Source organism: Elephas maximus, chromosome 1 (assembly GCF_024166365.1).
Source record: "Elephas maximus indicus isolate mEleMax1 chromosome 1, mEleMax1 primary haplotype, whole genome shotgun sequence".
In the NCBI taxonomy this organism is placed as follows: Eukaryota; Metazoa; Chordata; class Mammalia; order Proboscidea; family Elephantidae; genus Elephas; species Elephas maximus.
The window spans coordinates 5,025,027-5,042,519 of NC_064819.1; the positions used below are offsets into that span (position 1 = coordinate 5,025,027).

General features: G+C 39.9%; 1 protein-coding gene across 1 annotated transcript in view; it reads left to right on the forward strand.

Annotated features, from left to right (window-relative positions):
• Positions 1-17,493, forward strand: part of GAP43 (growth associated protein 43) — a 151,572-nt gene that overhangs the window by 68,566 nt on the left and 65,513 nt on the right. The window lies entirely within an intron of this gene.

Here is a 17,493-nt window from a genome sequence, read left to right on the forward strand (position 1 = left end):
AGAACATGTTATGAAGTCAAACACAAGTTATTGGTTTATTATTGAAGATACTACTTTCTACCATATACATGAATAAATGAGGGTTGACTGTGATGACAAAAAATGCTGGACTCTCTTCTATTTGGAGCTCAAAAAGTTAGAATGTTTTCACTATTATTGCCTAAAGAACCTGTGAAAAAAATTGGAATAGAACTTCCACCAGAGCAAGATAAATGTAATACATCTTCACCTCTGGAGACTAGATCTGTCTCTCAGCCCACCCCATCCACAGTGGTGAAGGAGACCAACAGTATTCAAGGGCTTTCTCTAGTCTAGCATGACCCACAAATACCTTCCAACCCCAAAGACCCTTAAAGATAAAGTTGCATCTAGTGTCAATATGAAGGGCTGGGTTTACTCCTTTAGAACATTGTGGGTTTAACCCGTGATGTGCCCAAGAGTCCAAATTTGGACTGGAGCACAGTGTGCCCCTGAGAGAGGACCTACTCCAGGACAGTGGTCTGAGAAATGTTTTGGCATGTGGGTGATGAGGCTGAGAAAGATGGTAGATGATCATTTTAGACTTGTTGTTATTGTTAGGTGCCGTCGAGTTGGCTGGGACTCATAGCAACCCTATGTACAACAGAATGAAACACTGCCTGGTCCTGCCATCCTCGTAATCGTTATGCTTAAGTCCATTGTTACAGCCACTATGTCAGTCCATCTCATTGAGGGTGTTTCTCTTTTTTGCTGACCCTCTACTGGGCATGACGTTCTTCTCCAGGGACTGATCCCTCCTTGTAACATGTCCAAAGTATGTTAAGCATAGTCTCGCCATCCTTGCTTCTAAGAAACATTCTGGCTGTACTTCTTCCAAGACAGGTTTGTTCATTCTTCTGGTAGTCCAGGATATATTCAGTGTTCTTTACCAACACCATAATTCAAAGGCATCAATTCTTCTTCAGTCTTCCTTATTCATTGTCCAGCTTTCGTACACATGTGAAGCAATTGGAATTGCTTGGCAAAGCAAATATTTTTTACAACTTTCTATAGGCCTCGGGTTAGAACTTCAGAAATGATGGCTCAGCGTCACTTTGCATATGGACTACTTATTGTGTCATTTTCATAAATCTTATAAATTAATCATCATTTTAAACACAACATATTTTTGAAAGTTGGATTTCTGAAGGTGTGTGTATAGTCAAAAAGACATGATGTGATTTTAGGCATATCTTCATGCTTTGGATTTATAGAAAGACAGTCTGAATTAGTAAAAAGTCTAAAATATCCTTTTTTAAAAGGTAATCCAGTTTTATTATTTTAGAAGTTATAATTCTAAATGAATTAAGATAATATTTTATGTAGTGAGTGTTCCATGAATGTCAAATATTGATCGAGTGAAGATTGACTAGATTAAATTTATAGATAACACTTTGTTCATTCATATATTTCTCCTGGAATCTTGCTTACCCTATTCATTTATTTGATTAAAAATGTGTCCTGTCAGTGAAAGCAAATGGAGATCATGCACTGCCCTAAATTTTACAAACTTTGACTGAACAATGTTTTAATTAATCAGGTTTTATTATGTACATTGGAAGACAAGGAAAAGTGCTGGTAAGGTTCAACCTGAAAGTAATCACAAACGGCAATTTATTTTACGTTGTTTCTTAGCTTTGGGTCAGTGTTGTCCTCTTGGTTAGGTCTGGACATGCTGCCTGTAGTTTCTTCCTGGACTGAGCTATCTACTAGACTGGCCTGCTTTCTTTGACAAGCACATGTTACCCAGACCTGGGAACGGAGTCAAGGAAACTTGAGGCAACAAAGAGATCCATCATGGCACGTCAGCCCCAAGTTCCCAGGGGCCTATAGCACATTTCCCTCCACCTCCCATTGGATTTTATTCTAATCCAGGTGACAGTGATGCCATTTCCAATGGGGTGTACTATTCAGAAATGGATTTCTACCATAGGTTACTTCAGGATTCTGCAGCTGCCTGAAGTGGTGCTCAGAGACAATCTGAGAGGGTGGCAGGGTTTGGGGAGGAAAACAAGTCAAACAAGTGAATCTAAGAAAAGAATTTCTGTCAATAGGAAGGTCAGAGTTTTGTGGCTAGGAAAATGCTTTCCTGGATAGGAAAATGGAAATATTTTGTAAATTATACATTTGTTAATTATTTTAATTTGTTTACTAATCATGAATTTGTTACAGGTGGATGTCATTTGCATTAGGGCCTTTTGGCTTTGTTTGGTTATTTTGTTTCCTTTTTTAAAAATCCTCCATCTCTTCCCTCACCCAGCCTCACCACTCTGCCCCTCCCCTATCTTCTTCTATGACTATATCCAAAAATCTCAGTGTGTTTCCAGTATGAACCCTTTATATGGGGAGAAGTGTTTAAGATATCTAGAGGGCACTGCCCTGATTTAGCCCTGAGGCAAGAACTCTCAAGCTCCTTTGGTGATTAGTTCTTGGGGGTCTCCTGCGGAGCTGTGTCGCTCTGCTCACTTGTCTCCCAGGGACAGAACACTCTGCTGGGTCTTCTGTTCTCCATGATACACAACTGACTTCCCACCATAAAAAAAATAAAAAAGCAAACCAAACCTGTTGCCATCAAGTAGATTCTGACTCATAGTGACCCTATAGGACAGAGTAGAACTGCCCCATAAGGTTTCCAAGGAGCAGGTGGTGGATTCGAACTGCCAACTTTTTGGTTAGCAGCCAAGCTCTTAACCACTGCACCAACAGGGCTCAAGGACTCTAAAATTTCTGCAGTGGCCATATTTGGCAATATGACATTACCAAAGTAACATGTGCAGTGACATATCAGTGATGCTTACTGGGTGGCAGCCATGGGTGATTGACTGGCACAAGTAGGAAGAGTAACTCTTGAGTCACTCTAGATTTTCTGTAGGTTGATCTAGGGTGCATTTTATTTTCACGTTCTTATTATCTTTTTCAAATGGAGATCATCAATAATGATCTGGGAAAGAGAGGTGTTTCTATTTGCCATCCTCTGCTTGAAGAGAAAAAACAAATTTAGTAGATCCCTTCCTCTCGGACTTCCCTCCTCTTTCTCTCCCTCTTGGTTTTTATCTTCCTATGGTTTTAAATTTCTGCTGTGGTAGTCATTGGGGTCACAAAGATGAGTAAGATAGGGTCCCTGCCTTTAAGTTGTTCTCTTTTGAGAGTGGTGAATGGATGGAATTCCAGGAATGGTGCTGAAAACAAGGACATGAATGATTTCAATTCAATTCAGTTCCGCAAATAGGTATTGTCTTAGTCATCTAGTGCTGCCATAACAGAAATACCACAAATGGATGGCTTTAACAAAGAGAAATTTATTTTTTCACAGTCTAGTAGATTAAAAGTACAAATTCAGGCCATTGGCTCCAGGGTAAGGCTTTCTCTCTCTGTCGGCTCTGGGGAAAGGCCTTTGTCCTCAAATTTCCCCTGGCTGAGGAATTTCTCAGGCTCAGGGACCCCATGTCTAAAGGATGCACTCTGCTCCTGGTGTTGCTTTCTTGGTGGTATGAGGTCCCCAACTCTCTGCTTGCTTCTCTTTCATCTCTTGAGAGATAAAAGGTGGTGCAGGCCACACCCCAGGGAAACTCCCTTTACATTGGATCAGGGATCTGACCTGGTTAAGGGTGGTGTCACAATCCCACCCTAATCCTTTTAACATAAAATTATAATCACAAAATGGAGGGCAACCACACAACAATAGGGACTCATAGCCTAACCAAGTTGACACATATTTTTGGGGGGACACAATTCAATCCATAACAGGTATGATGTACTTCTATATCCAAGGCATTAGGGGATGAAATATGAATGAGACAGTGCTTCAGTGACTAAATGCAGTTTATACACTGTGTGTCTGTATAGTCAAATTATTAACAGAGAATAGATACAAAAGTTATAGTTGCGGTAATGACAATCATGTGTAATAAAATGAAATACCCAGCCCATATTGTGGATTTGGGGAAATTCCTCATGTTCTCCAGAACAGTATTTTCCCGAGGCTCAGGGTAACCCTCCGTAAGATTTTTTAGCTCTCCAAATGAAAGCGCCACTTCCATGGAGCTGTTTGTCGCACGTGAGGCTTTCCCAGGATATTCGCACTTTTTTTGGCAGGACATCTCACAAGCAGTTTTGATTTAAAACGTGGTTTCAACCACTTCTCAAATTTATACACAACTCATCAAGAGTGAAAATTTGGATCGTGAAAGTCCGTAAATGCCATCCATAAAATATGGTTACACTGTCGGCCACTCGGTGGCATGCTCCTTAAATACTGTTGATTATTAAGCTTTTATGGAGCATTTTTATATGGCTAGAGTAAGCATTTTATTGGCTTTTCTGGACAACAACCTAGTGGCATTTGATAATATTTTTGTTTCTATTTTTACAGCCTAAGAATAGAGACAAAGTAAATAGGTCCTCTGCCCACAGACACCCAAAAAAAAACAAAAAAAGGTTAGTGACAAAACAGGGGTCAGATTGATAGATCTCTAAATATTCAACTTAACTTTAGCCCAGCATTTCTTTACCTCTCTTTTAAGGTACTATGTTTATCTCAATTCCTGCATATTTTTCTTACTTCATCTTAGCAGTAGCCAGACAATTTCTGATGTTGTTTGGAAATAGCAACCAGGATTTCCTAGGACATTCCCAGTAGGATAACCCAGGGAGAAGAACGCTGGACTGGAATAAAGAGACCAGGGTTCTACTTTCAATGTTCCTACCAACCTGTGAGATTTTAGGAAAGTTATTGCTTCTTTCTGGGCCTCCATTGTCTTATCTGTCAGAGGAAGGCCTGGGATAGTTGGTCTCTAAGGTTTTTTCAAGAGTTAAAATACAAAGGTTCTACAAGAGGTAGCACTTAAATGAGGATTTATTAAGGGGCAGGCCTTGTGCTAAGTGCCAAGTGAGGATTACCCATTTAATCATCATAACTACTCTGTAGTGTTAAGCACGGTAATTTTCCCTCTCCCTGTTTACAGATGAGGAACCTGAGGTTCAGAGAGATTACAGCACATAGTCATTGTCAACAGCTAGGAAGTGGCTGAACTAGGTGCTGAACCCTGATAGTCCGAACGCAGAGGTCACATGCTGAACCTTGACACCCCACCAAGTACTATTCTGACAGAAACAAAGAGATGTCTAAGAACCCCAGTATTGTGTCCTAATCTAAGAATATCCCCCTATTTGTTTAGTAGGATACCCCAAATTTCTGTCTAGGAATTAGCACAGATCACATTTGCAGACAAGTATCCAGTAACTGGAAACCCTGGTGGCATAGTGGTTAGGTGCTACAGCTACTAACCAAAAGATCGGCAGTTTGAATCCACCAGGCGCTCCTTGGAAACTCTATGGGGTAGTTCTACTCTGTTCTAGAGGGTCGCTATGAGTCGGAATCGACTCGACAGCAACAGGTTTGTGGTTTTTTTTGGTGTATCCAGTAACTGTAATCCCTGTTCATAATTCCCTCACAGTCCTATTACTCCAAACTTGTTGGGAAGATTCAATTAATTCTGATTCTTTGGTTCCTACTTTGAAAATGACTCAAGTGTTGTTTTATTAGACCTAAGAGAGCGATGAAAGAATCAGTTGAAATTGATCGTTCTTGACAGGAGTGCTACTGACCTTATCAGGTATGCCAGGAGGAACTAAGAATTAGAAATTAAAATTTTCAGATCTGCAGCAGACGAAAGTTAGCTTCTGTATTGAGATTCTGACTGTAAATTTGGCTGATCAGAATTATATCCTAGTTTAAATCTTTCTCCCCTTTGGCAAGTGCGTTTCCAAAGGACCTTTATATTTATAACCAAAATCTTAAAGAACTTAATTGGAGGAACAGATTGGAGAGCAATTACTGTCTCTTCAATTAAAGAAAATGTGATTACACAAAAGATGAAGAGATCTGTTTTAGAGTCAAAAAACTCTAATTGTTGGAGCTTTTTATCCATTCTTCATAGCTCATATAAAGTAGCTACTATCAACTTATAGGAGACTTGGTGGCTCAGGGGTTAAGAGCTATGGTTGCTAACCAAAAGATTGGTAGTTTGAATCCACCAGCTGCTCCTTGAAAACTCCATGGGGAGTTCTGCTCTGTCCTTAGGGTCACCACGAGTTTGAATCAACTCGACAACAATGGGCTAAATCTTCTTGGTGTCACTTTATAGAGGTCCCTGGGTGGCACAAATGGTTTTGCACTTGACTACTAACCAAAATGTTGGCAGTTCGAACCCACCCAGTGGCACTGCAGAAGAAAGACCTGCCAATCTGCTTCTGTAAAGATTACACTTGAGAAAACACTATGGAGCTCAGTTCTAATCTGTAACACCAGGGGTCACCATGAGCCATAATTGACTTGATGCCAATGGATTCATTGCCTTATAAAAGAAACCACTACAGAAAGGCAAGTAAGTAACCCCCCAATTTTAAAGTTGTGAAATTATATTTGGAACTGAAAATATAATATTTCTTAACATCTATTTTCAGATTCATATGCATAGTCGTCAAATATTTTATCTTATTTCTCTACACACACACTCTTGCAGAAGGATTTAAAAGAGGAGAAGAAAGAAGCAAGAGTAGCAAGGGTTTCAGAGTCAGACCATTTGGCTCAACATGGAGAAAAAGTAGAGCCAAGCCCTCTATCCAATGAACTAGGAAGCACTGCATGGTCACCACTCTTATCCTGGCTTCACAACCATGGTTTCATTAAACATAGAATGAGAAGCTTCCTATAAGAAGACGTGAATGGAAAGGAAGCCAGTGGCGCTGACTGAAGCTATAAGAGCCTTGCCCTTGACGATCTTCAGCGATTATTTGGTTTATAAGCTGTATAAAGAGGTGGGAAATGTTTAAGAGGGTGCATAATTTTTGTCATCAGTCGTGTTTGTATGTTGTGCTGCACCCCAGACCAATTCATACAATCAAGAAAATTTTAACCATCGTGTTCTTCAAGGGAACTCTAGTGGTGCAGTGGTTAAGTGCTCGACTGCTAACCGAAAGGTCAGAGGTTCAAACCCACCAGCCACTCTCAGTGGGAGAAAGATGTGGCAGTCTGCTTCCATAGATTTACAGCCTTAGAAACCTTATGAGACAGTTCTACTCTATCCTATAGGATCACCATTAGTCAGAATCCACTCGATGGCTACTGGTGTTTTTGGTGGGCCTTCTTCAAAAAAGCTTAGCCACTTATTGATCTTGGAGCAATAAAGCTTAGTTCTCTAAGCAAATAATTTATTTCTGGGCATATTTAAAAGAATTGTCATAAATGGTTTTCACAAGGATGATGAATAACCCAAAAAACCCACTGCTGTCGAGTCGATTCTGACTCATAGCTACCCTATAGTGGCCCTATAGGACAGAATAGAACTGCCTTATGGAGTCCCCAAGGAGCGCCTGGTGGGTTCAAACTGCAAACCTCTTGGTTAGCAGCCGTAGCACTTAACCACTGCGCCACCAGGGTTTCCAGGATGATGAGTGGTATGTTTTTAACAGATCCACTATCTTATAGGATGCATATGTTGCCATAACTCTGTATATTCAGTGTAATAGGCTGTAAAATCAAGAGACCTGGATTGTTGTTCCTGCTCTGCCATGATTTCAAGCTGGTGTTTTCACCCTCTGGAGTTCAGTTCCTCATCTGTAACATAAGCATTCTGGACTAGGTCTTCTCTGCCTTCCAGTTCCAAATGGCAAATTCACAATGGTAGATCAAGAAGAGATCTCTGAAGTGTGGGGCATATGGCCTCTTACCCAACCATCCTCACTTTCCCGTAGTCCCTTATTTCCTAAACTATTAGGTAGTGGCTTTTGGAGGTAGGGCTGATAGTAGAGAACTTTGGACAGAAGGGCAAAGGAACTTGGCCAAGTTAGTTCTAAAGAAGTTTTTGGTTACACTGGAAGCCCAGCAAACAGTAAGGTAATCGCAATAGAGTTTTGTAATCCTGCCCTGCGTTTCAGATTGAAAATAAAAAGTTAACGATGGTATTTCCTGGTACGGTTGAACTCCTGTTTCATAGTTCTCCCAACCTTGTCTCCAAGATAGAAAACTACAACTATAGTAGCCATAATTGGTTGTCAATAGTTTCACCCTCATTTTAGGCTTAATTCGTTATTAGTTAAGTATTCATCTTTAAACCTATCTTGTTTCATTAAAGTAATTAAAACGACGTCAAGAGTACATAAAGCCTTGAATTCTTGTATAGAACAAGGGCATATCTGATAGAAAATTGTGGTTGATAAGCTTTATTTCTATTTTTTCCAATAGGCTGTCATAAAATCGTAAGAATAATATGGAGAAGCCTGTTACAACTTTCTTCTGAATAGGTTTCAGGGGAGCTTCCAGACTAAGACAGACTAGGAAGAAAGGCCTGGTGACCTACTTATGAAAATCAGCCAGTTAAGACCCTATGGATTACAATGTTCCAATCCCGAACCTGATCATGGGGATGGTGTAGGACCAGGCAGCTGCCTTTGAGTCAACCCTCAACTCATGACAACACCGTACACAAGGGAAGGAAACACTGCCCAGTCCTGCGCCAACCCCATAATTGGTTGTGAATAGGACTGTTGTGATCAATAAAACATATTAAGTGCAACCCTTGCTATGAAACTCAACACCACCACTTCCATGAAATCTTCTCCAACAGGACTTAAGAATTTCTACCATCTCTGATAATAGCAGCATTGTTTTTCTCTGCCATTTATTTGTCCATGGCGTAGACTACCTTGTGTTGTTATTTATCTCTTCATAAATATAATCAAATAAACTAGTTAGCAGCACAATCCAACCAATAAGTTTGAAGATCTTAGACTGAGTTTATATAGCATAACCAAAATTAACTGCTTTTTTAGTTTTTTGTTCTTTTTCCAATAATCATGTAAATGGTCAGCCAACTACTAAGTGTCTATAGATGACATCAACAGTCCTCCAGATCGAATCAGATTGACTAGATGGTGATTCCATTAATTGGCTAAGCAAAGATCTTTGACTAATCCATCAATATGGATATACAATGTTTGCCCAGCATTTTCTTTTACATAACACGATGTAAATAATTAAACTGATTTCTGTAGTCATATACCAATTAATCACATCATATTTCTGATGGGTAGTTCACTACATCTTCATTTTCCAGTTTACTGTGTATGTAAGTCCAGAGGTGAGTGTACAGTGAAGCTAATGAAGCTTAATCTTGAGACTCATCACTTACATAAAATGGACCCCTTCCATGGCTTTGTGAGGAGCCTTAATATTAAGTTTGTGTTGTCATATATTGGAAACCCTGGTGGCATAGCGGTTAAGTGCTACGGCTGCTAACCAAAAGGTTGGCAGTTCGAATCCACCAGGCACTCCTTGGAAACTCTATGTGGCAGTTCTACTTTGTCCTATAGGGTCGCTATGAGTCGGAATTGATGGCAGTAGGTTTGGTTTTTGGTTTGGTGGTCATACAGGAGCCCTGGTGGCACAGTGGTTTAGCGCTTGGCTGCTAAAAGGTCAGCAGTTCGAACCCACCAGCTGCTCCATGGAAGAAAGATGTGGCACTGTGCTCCTGTAAAGATTCACAGCCTTGGAAATCCTATGGGGCAGTTTTACTCAGTCCTATAGGGTCGCTATGAGTGGTAATTGACTCAGCGACAGTGGGTTTGGTTTGGTGGGTCATATATTCATGTCAATTTTGCAAGAGTGAAATACTTTTGAAATCTTTTTTCTTAAAGAGGGTTCCCAAAATTGGATAAACATCAAGCCCTGCATAACCCGGGTCTGGCCTGGACACAATCCATGCTTAGAGGTCAAAAATGAGTATGGCAACCAAGTCACAATCAGAATTTAAGGCCTCACAGTAAGTGATCACCCTTTGCCCAATTCTCTGCTTTGCTTTGAATCCATAAACATAACTTCAGGACTATTAGATCAAACGAAGACACGTTTTGCTGTTTGAAAATTGGCAGCCATCTTACTCATTTGTGAAAATGGACACCATTAATTCATATTCTCATTGATTTTATGTGATTCATGTTATAAGTAACATTATTTGGAATACCAACAATTACAATTTTAATTTTATCTTTGGAAATCCATGTGGATCCTGTTTGGGAAAAGAGCTCTCTTTCATTTACTTTAGGAATTATCATAAAGCTCTGAAGACGGCCTGAAAGAAACACAAAAGAAAGTATTTTTTATGGCCTGTTTGAAGAGCTAAAAAGCTTAAACCAATCAACAAACCACTGCATGTGTGCATAATCAGAACATGTGATGTGAAGAAGTGACGTTTCATTACAGGGATGATATGTTTCTCAACTCATTTGCTGCCGTAAAGAACATACATAGGTGGAAGGTTTAGAAAGATCTGAAAGGCACAAACTAGGAGAGATAACACTGAGCCTTTTAAGTTTGTGGTCAGAGAAGACGATTTACAGATACTGGAGTATGTCTAGTGCTTACACAAATTTATTTCAGACACAAAAATTGTAGTGTTTTCTTTGAAAGCAATTCATCATGAGCAATTTGCCATTAGATACAGCTTCTGGCCCTTGACCAATTCTTCCTAGAGACTTGCTTTAAAACAAATAGCCTTTAAAATCTTAAAATGTCACAATACAAAATTCTTACTATGATTCATTCTTCATACAAAATTTGCTTAAATTATTGTATTCATTGGGAGAGATTGTTAAACTTCATTTCATAATCAAAGTCATTTTCATAAGCAGTAAATCACAATTTGGATTTTACTTTTATCAGATACATCTTGCTTTCCCACATGCAAAGTCCTAATTGCTTTTCTCCAAGCAGTAAATAATTTCTAAGAACAAAGATTTACATTTTTTAACCCTCGTTTCTTGAAGAGATGAAGTGAAATTTACATTATTTAGTATATATTAAAAATTAGGCTGACAGTTTTAAAGTGAAGGAATACAAAATGTAAAAGTTAGGGCTCATAAAAGTGTATAAGAAGGCCCATTGTAACTTAATTTAAACGGACACCATTCAATAATTGCTACGTGCACAATTCCTGGCCCAGAAAATTCTCTCCATAAATCTGTTCTGAACAAATGACACACAGGTGTGTAAATTAAGTTGTGACAATTTTGAAATGTCAGCCGTATTAATACAACTGAATGGCTTAACACATTGGCAATTGGAGGACTTTTTTTTCAACTGAATGCCTCAATTGCTATAGGAATACTAACGGTTTGCATAATGGAAAAATAAATAATTACAGGAAATTGTTCACCTTGCACTTTGTCTTGGTCATTTACTGCTGTAACAAATACCACAAGTGGATGGCTTTAACAAAGAGAAATGTATTCTCTCACAGTCTAGTAGGTTACAAGTCCAAATTCAGGGTGTCAGCTCCAGGGGAAGGCTTTCTCTCTCTGTTGGCTCTGGAGGAAGGTCCTTGTCATCAGTCTTCCCCTGGTCAAGGAGCTTCTCAAACGTGGGGACACCATGTCCAAAGGACATGCTCTGCTCCTGGCGCTGCTTTCTTGGTTGTATGAGGTCCCCAACTCTCTGCTTGCTTCCCTTTCCTTTTATCTCTTGAGAGATAAAAGGTGGTGCAAGCCACATACCAGGGAAACTCTCTTTACCTTGGATCAGGGAGGTGACCTGGGTAAGGCTGGCGTTACAATCCCACCCTCATCCTTTTAACATAAAATTACAATCACAAAGTGGAGGACAACAACACAATACTGGGAATCATGGCCTAACCATGTTGACTCATATTTTTCGGGGGACACAATTCAATCCATGACACACTTAAATGAAGGTGATCTGCATGGTCTCTTTTTTCAAAAAAAAATTGTCTTTCTTTCTCTCTCTGATTCATATACTTACACAAAGAATAAATCCTGGAAGAATAAATGCCAAAATGTAAGCAGGAGCCATCTTTGGGCAGTAGGTTTCTAAAGGACTTTTATTTTCTTCCTCTGGCTAGTTCGTAATTTGTAAAATGATCTTTTAAATCAAATATTTAAAGATCTACCTTACAATGGCAAATGATTCCCAGTTGTATAGATATAGTTTCTAATAAGACAGTCTCAAAGTAAGTGATTTCCCTTCTTGCAGTCCACCCCCAAATTCAGTCTAAGCTCTTTCTAGAATGTCTATGAGTGCATATTAGAATCACCCAATCAACTAAGTCACCACATATTATAGCAAAAGGGGAGTAAGAAGAGCAATAAGAATGACAAGGAGAACAAGAATACCCATGTCTTATCACCAGAGAGTCTGATTTCATTATTCTGAGCTTGCACCTGCTCATCAGGAGTTAAAAAACAGAAACTCTACACGTGAAGCAATAATTGTGAATCCAGGGTTCCCAACCTCACACACACCAAAAGCGAGTGGAGATGTGACAACATTTATATGTAGTTTAAATAGAAGGGAAATGTTAAATAGAAGGGAAGAAAATTGGGTGTATTTCCTGCGTATCATGATGGTTCTTTCAAAAATGTTAATTATGTACTTAAAGGCCTGCCATACTAACTAGAGTGGGCAATCTCTGAAGGGGGTTGAAGGAATAGAAAAGAGGAGGAGCTGAATCAGTGTCAAACTGAAATAGAATGGCCCCAGGTGGAGCCAAGTAAAGAATGCCCAGAATTCCTGTGGCCAAATCCCAGTATATACAGGTGTGGGGACTGCGTATCAGAATTTTCCCTTCAAAGGCATAAAACAATAGACACATCATATTCTTTAAAACATATAGTCTGTATAGTGCTTGGCTCCCTTGAGATTTGTGTTTGAATTTAAAATGGGTGACTGTAGGGCTTAGAGGATCCTAGAGGCACAGTGGTTAAGTGCTCGGCTGCTAACTGAAAGGTCAACAGTTTGAATATACCAGCTGTTTCATGGAAGAAAGATGTGGCAGTCTGTTTCCATAAAGATTTACAGCCTTAGAAATCCTATAGGGCAGCTCTACTCTGTCCTTTAGGGCAGCTATGAGTCAGAATTGGCAATGGAGTAGGGCTTAGGCAGGAAAGATCACATTTGTCCTGGGTGATGGTATAGGCTAGGATCCATGGATGGTGGAAGTATACACTAACAAAAATAAATATCGAGGGCAGTAGTTCTTAGCATGGTGCCTGGTGCCTGGACTCAACTATTTTCTCCCTCTGCCCCAAGATTCAAATTCAGTTAATCTGTGGTGGAGCTCAACAGTTCCTCATTTGCGGCACCACCAGCAAGCTTTCTAGACATGCAGAATGTCAGGTCTGAACCTTGAACTGCTGAAACAGAGTCTGCATTTTAACAAAATCCCCAGGTAAATTTGTATGCACATTTAAATTTTGAGAAATATTGCTTTAGAACATGGGTTTGTGACTTGGAATGGGGGTAACAGTAGGGAACACTTTTAGGGACTCTATGTTTAATGCTTTAAACCTGTGCTTTTCCTGACCATTTGGCCAGAACTGTCACACCAACAGTTCTGCCACATTATCCAATTTATTTCTCCATTGCACTCTTGTTTTGTAAATGGCCATACTCAACCTATTAGTTTATATGTTTATTGTCTCTCCCTCTGCCTTAGTTATCTAGTGCTGTTATAAGAAAATACCACAAGTAGATGGCTTTAGCAAATAGAAATTTCTTTCCTCACAGTTTAGGGTGTTAGATCTGAATTCAGAGCACCAGCTCCAGGAGAAGTCTTTCTCTCTGTGTTGGCTCTGGAGGAAGGCCCTTGTCTCTTCAGCCTCCACTTCCTGGTTCCTTGGAAATCTCCACGTGACTTGGCATCGATCTTCTCCCATCTCTGTTTCCTAGCTTGCTTGTTTAATCTCCTTTATATCTCAAAAGAGTTTAACTCAAAACACACCCTATACTAATTCTGCCTCATTAATATAACAAAGACATTCACAAATGGGATTATAACCACAGGCATAAGGGTTAGGGTTTACAACACATATTTTGGGGGGACAGAATTCAATCCATAACATTCTACCCTTTGTCCCCCTAAAATTCATGTCCTTGCCATATGCAAAACACATTCACCCTATCACATCATCTCAAAAGTCTTAAATCAACTCCAAGTCCAAAATCTCATCTTTTGAATCATCTAAATCAAATATGGGTGAGACTTCAGACGTATTCTATCTTGGGGCAAAATTCCTCTTCATCTGCGAGCCTGTGGAATCTAGAATACAAGTTATCTGTTCGCAAAGAACAATGGTAGAATAGGCATAAGATAGGTATTTTCATTACAAATGGGAGAAATTGAAAGGAAAGAAGGGATAACAGGCACCTGGCAAGTCAAAAACCCAGTAGAACAAATTACATTAGCTCTCAAAGCTTGAAAATAATTCTCTGCCCTCAGAAATCATCTATGCAAAGGTCCTGTCCTTCACACTCTGGGTGTTAACCATGCTCTCTGGATTCTGGGTGGATGCCCTCTGGCCCTGGGCTTCAGCTCCACCTTCCAGGCCCACTGGGATGGCAACTCTGTTCCCTCAGCTTTGGGCAGCCCCATTCTCCTAATCCATCTGACTCGTGTCCCCACCACCTTGACCACAGCAGGCCCCATTCTTCTGCCCCTTAGGCATGGCAGCCACACCCTCTCAGCTTTGGACAGTAGCCTCATTCCTCTGGCACACCTTAATGGCAGCCCCAAACTCCAGAATTCATTTGGTGAAGATCTGACTCTTTGAAACCTAAAAGGCTGTGACCCCACCCTTTGAGATCCAGGAGACTGTGGCCCCGCCCTTTGAAACTGAGAAGGCCCTGCTTTCCGTACTCCTTCCAACAGTTCTGCTGATCTCCAAGCTGCTCCAGGGATGGTCCCTTTTTTTTTTTCTTGGAAAAAAACAGATTTAGCTCCTTTGGTTTGTTTCCTGCCTGTAGAATTCCAAAAGGCAGACAGCACTCTCTCTTTTTGTTCCCTCTCTGTCCCCTTCAGTCTAAGCTGAGGGGTTTTCTGCTGTAGTAGTTGGTTAGATCCATCAGTCACAGGCTTAATCTCTTTAATAGAAGATTGTGTAGCCATGTCCTTGATGAACAATCTAGGACATGTGTCCTTAGTTTGAATAACAGAATTTTCCAAATCTTTTAAGTTTTGTTTTCATTTTCACAGTTCACTTTTAAATCCATCTCTTTCCTCTCACACTTTACTATAAGCAGCAAGGAGAAACCATGTGGCCACTTTAAGATCTGTCTAAGTAAGAATGTACACCCTATTAAAATAAAAGAGATTTCTTGAAAGTTCAAAACAGTTTGAACCAGGGACCTGTATGATCTCACAAAGTGAAACCAAATGCTCCAAAATGGTGGAGTTACAGGGGCAAATTTATGAGGTAAAATCAGAAAGCAGGAGGTAGGACAACTCAAAGTGGAGCTTTACAGTGATTGGTTGGAAACACGTATGCGGGCTATTTGGATTAGCTAGTTTTCTAAATTACAGAAATGTGTTACTGTGGGGAAATGGTTTACAGGGTGGTCACAAGGTAACCATAAGACATTCTTTCTGAGAACACTGGGTTGAAAATAGTTTGTTTTGGGAAAAACATTTCCTGAGGGCTGCCAACTTGTTTTGGGTAAAACATTTCCTGAGGGCTGCTGAGGGGATTTCTGGTAAGGGTTTCCATCCAGACCCTCCCTTAGGAACATTCTTTCCATATCTTTAACAGGTTGCTATCAAGTCAATTCTGACTCAGCAACCCTATAGGACAGAGTAAAACTGCTCCATAGCATTTCCAAGCAGCACCTGGTGGATTTGAACTACTGGCCTTATGGTTAGCAGCCACAGCACTTAACCACTATGCAACCAGGGTTTCCTCCATATATTTAGTTTAGCCACAAAGAAAAACTTATCCTTTGTTATATACTTAAGCCTCTCTAAAGGTTGATGGTTATAGGAGAAATAAGCAAAAGCTAAGAGGGAGTCCCCCACGTGTCTGTCAGTTTGTCATACTGTGCAGGCTTGCATGTTGCTGTGATGCTGGAAGCTATGCCACCAGTATTGAACTACCAGCAGGGTCATCCATGGCCTTCAGGTTTCAACTGAGCTTCCAGACTAAGACAGACTAGGAAAAAGGACCCGACCATCTACATCTGAAAACATTTAGCCAATGAAAACCTTATGAATAGCAGCAGAACATTGATATAGTGCCAGAAGACGAGCCCCCCAGGTTGGAAGGCACTCAAAAGACACTGGGGAAGGGCTGCCTTCTCAAAGTAGAGTCGACCTTAATGACATGGGTGGAGTCAAGCTTTCAGGACCTTCATTTGCTGATGTGACATAACCCAAAATGAGAAGAAACACCTGCAAACATTTATTAATAATCATGACATGGAATGTACTAAGTATGAACATAGGAAAATTGGAAATCGTCAAAAATAAAATAGGACACATAAACATCGATATCCTAGACATTGGTTCGCTGAAATGGACTGCTATTGGTCATCTTGACTTGGAAAATCATATGGTTTACTATGCCAGAAATGACAACTTGAAGAGGAATGGTGTTACATTCATTGTCAAAAAGAACATTTCAAAATCTATCCTGAAGTACAATGCTGTCAGTGATAGCATAATATCCATACTTCTACAAGGAAAACCAGCTAATATGACTGTTATTCAAATTTACACACCAACCACAAAGGCCAAAGATGAAGAAATTGATGATTTTTACCAACTTCTGCAGTCTGAAATTGAACATGCAATCGGGGTGCATTGATAGTTACTGGTGATTGGAATGTGAAAGTTGGAAACAAAGAAGGATTGGTAGTTGGAAAATATGGCCTTGGTGATAGAAACGATGCCAGAGATCACATGATTGCATTTTGCAAGACCAATGATTTCTTCATTGCAAATACTTTTTCACCAATATAAACAGTGGCTATACACAAGGACCTCATGAGACAGAGTGACTATACAAAAGGACCTCATGAGATGGAATACACAGGAATTAAATCAACTACATCTGTCGAAGGAGATGATGGAAAAGCTCAATATCATCAGTAAGAACAAGGCCAAGGGCCAAATGTGGAACAGACCATCAATTGCTCATATGCAAGTTCAAGTTGAAACTGAGGAAAATTAGAACAAGTCCACAAGAACCAAAGTACGACCATGAGTATATCCCACCTAAGTTTAGAGAACATCTCAAGAATAGATTTGATGCATTGAACACAAAGGACTGAAGACTAGACAAGTTGTGGAATGACATCAAGGATATCATACATAAAAAAAAGCAAGAAGTCATTAAAAAAATAAGAAAGAAAGAAAAGACCAAAATGGATGTCAGAAGAAACTCTGAAACTTGCTCTTGAATGTTCAGTAGCTTGCTAAAGCAGAAGAAAGAAATGATGAAGGAAAAGAACTGAACAGAAGATTTCAAAGGGCAGATCGAGAAGACAAAGTAAAATATTATGACATGTACAAAGAGCTGGAGATAGAAAACCAAAAGGGAAGAACAGGCTCTGCATTTCTCAAGCTGAAAGAACTAAAGAAAAAATTCAAGGATCAAGGTGCAATATTGAAGGATTCTACGGGGAAAATATTA